The 2,668-nt window shown below is 31.3% G+C and overlaps 1 long non-coding RNA gene and 1 other non-coding gene across 2 annotated transcripts; one reads left to right on the plus strand and one right to left on the minus strand.

The window, feature by feature from the left end:
* Positions 1–1,304: 1,304 nt before the first annotated feature.
* Trnat-ugu lies at positions 1,305–1,377 on the plus strand. Its single transcript has one exon. It is a non-coding gene; the product is annotated as a tRNA-Thr (tRNA).
* A 153-nt stretch (positions 1,378–1,530) lies between these two features.
* LOC119840867 lies at positions 1,531–1,920 on the minus strand. Its single transcript, XR_005288331.1, has 2 exons — positions 1,651–1,920; positions 1,531–1,609 (listed from the first exon to the last, which is right to left on the minus strand). It is a non-coding gene; the product is annotated as an uncharacterized LOC119840867 (long non-coding RNA).
* Between the last annotated feature and the right edge of the window lie 748 nt (positions 1,921–2,668).

Consider the following 2,668-nt stretch of genomic DNA (forward strand, 5'->3'; position numbering starts at 1 on the left):
GCCTAAAATGGCAATGATGATCAATTTTAAGATCGACAGATTTGTGCTCGGCACTATCAGTCGTGCAGCGCATTAATAATATAAAATAATTATCTTTAAATTTTGTAGCCAATAATATGTTAAAATAAATTCTTTGTTGATTTTATTTCGTGTCAATTAAAATTAAACAAAGCAACATTGTATTCAACATTTAACAAACATAATCATTAATGAACAATAATGCGATAATTTACACCCCGGAAACAAACGCAGCGTTTTTAATTGCACCATAAAGGTTTACAAAGTTGCCAGTAATTAAAACATCGAAAATGCTTAGTGCCACATTTTTAACGTCAATAATCTACCATTTATTGCTTAATAATCTCTTTATAGGTCATTAAATGCAATATCAATGTTACAAAAACACTCTCGTACTACTTTAATGATTTCGTAAAAATGCAATAATCATCAAATCAGCATCGTATAATCATATTTTATAGCATCGTATAAAAATAACGCTAACTTTATGTACCTAGTAAGAAGAAGTTTCAACATTTGGTATTACTTATTTCCGGAATGGCACGAAGTCTGGAAATCTTCAAGGCGAATCGGTGACAGCCACAAATGGTAGGGCACAGCAGTTTCATGCATCGTTCCATGCCCTTAAACGGATCTTGTTATTGGTACTGATATAGTAATGTCCGGTAAACATTTGTAAGGGCTTGGTTTATGGTTGAAATGTTGAGTTTATTTAGATTTGATACAGACACACAGAGTAATGTCTGAAAACTGCTTTTTATATGGGGGTAGAATGCGTAATACCGGGATTCAATTAAATTTTTTTGCAAATATTAAAGTACACTTAAAACAAATGCTTCTGGAATAAGTATTATTTAATATACTAACAAGAACAAATCGTCAGATTCTAAATCAGAATCATTAGATTTTTATAGCTAATAATTTATAATATATAAGCTGGGATATATAAGCCTGCGGCTTCACACGCGATAAATTCGGAGTAGTTTAATAGATGTTTTTATACATATAAGCCTTCCTCTTGAATCACTCTATAAAAAAAACACCTCATCAATCCGTTGCGCAGTTTTAAAGATTTAAGGATAAATACATACAAATGCGAAGCGACTTTTCTTTATACTGTGAAATTAGAAATATTATTGAAATTACATTACATTATTGTCGTATTTTGTGTTCAAATCCTACAAATTTTAAAACACAATGATTGATATATATACTCATTTTTTCATTCTTAATGTTTATGAAAAAAAAAACCTAAGGTTGTCTAAGAAATCGCTCTACGTCGTGTAGCCTCCATAGCTCAGGGGTTAGAGCACTGGTCTTGTAAACCAGGGGTCGAGAGTTCAAATCTCTCTGGAGGCATTCAGGTTACGCTTTTTTCGTAAAATTTTATATAATATGTATATAGGTACGGAAAACTGCAAAAAGTAGATTTAAATCAATTTAATCAACACATTACTATTTATAGGTTATAAATAGCACATTTTTCGTTATTCATTATGATTTTTGTTTTTTGATTGAGTTAAACGCATTCATATTCTAAAGCTATTTTTATTTTATCTAACGTTACAGACTACGTATATACCTCATAAACCTGATAAACCAGTTAGAAAATACACAAAAGAAAGGATACACCTCATAAACCAGTTAGAAAATACACAAAAGAAAGGAGATCATAACCGAGTAAGCCCCATTTGGTTAGACATTAACGTCCTGTCAACATCAACTTTGCTCTGAGCAACGCTACGAGTAGATAGTCGGATCGGGCACACCCCCCCTACGATAACCACCTCGGCCTTCACTGTCATAGTGCGACGCTTTCCGTCCTGTCTCCGGGGACTTTCCTCGGGATAAAGAGAACCATAGAGGCTCTGTATGTAATCCCGATAGTTGAACTGGTTTGAGCTCCCATCAGTGACCGGATTATTTAGAATATATACTTCAGTTTGAAAAAAATATCAATATCGCGATTCAGGTTTTAATTTTTTTACTAGAGAAATAAAATGTCTTCGTAACTTTTCATATAAAAAAACAATAGTTTTTGAAACAAGTATACTTTAAAATAAAATACTGCACTATATCTCTAATCTCTCATTTATAAAGGGATACTAAAATAAAAGATTCGTACATATTGTTATTAACGCCATCTGCTGGTTATTTTATAAATTAGAAATAATAATTTATAGAAAAAGTAAAATCATTTTCGAGATACTTGTGAATAATAATATACATTTTTGCTTACAATTTGTAGTAAAACATAATATGCATAATATATATACATTTCGAATATTTTGTGTTTCTGTTTTGACTTATGTTCATACAATTTAGTCGTCAAAGCAATTGAAATATAGGTAATTTTAGATGACCTGTTACAAATCACACCTTAAAGTAACTTTTTAATCGTATAATTTATATCCACACATACATATATTTCTGGTTTACGAGGTGCATAAAAAGTCATCATGACGGTCGTAATTCCGTATGTAGGTTGCTTTAGGTATCTTTGTACCCATCAATTGACCGTAAAACCCAACTTTGCTGTTAAAGGTTCAGTTTTGAATAGTTTGTTTGTTATGTCCGTGATTCGTAATGAGAATATACTAACTACAAAGCAAATTAATCCTTATGATAAACAGCTAAGGTTTGCTTTTGA

Source organism: Zerene cesonia, chromosome 7 (genome assembly GCF_012273895.1).
Source record: "Zerene cesonia ecotype Mississippi chromosome 7, Zerene_cesonia_1.1, whole genome shotgun sequence".
Taxonomy (NCBI): Eukaryota; Metazoa; Arthropoda; class Insecta; order Lepidoptera; family Pieridae; genus Zerene; species Zerene cesonia.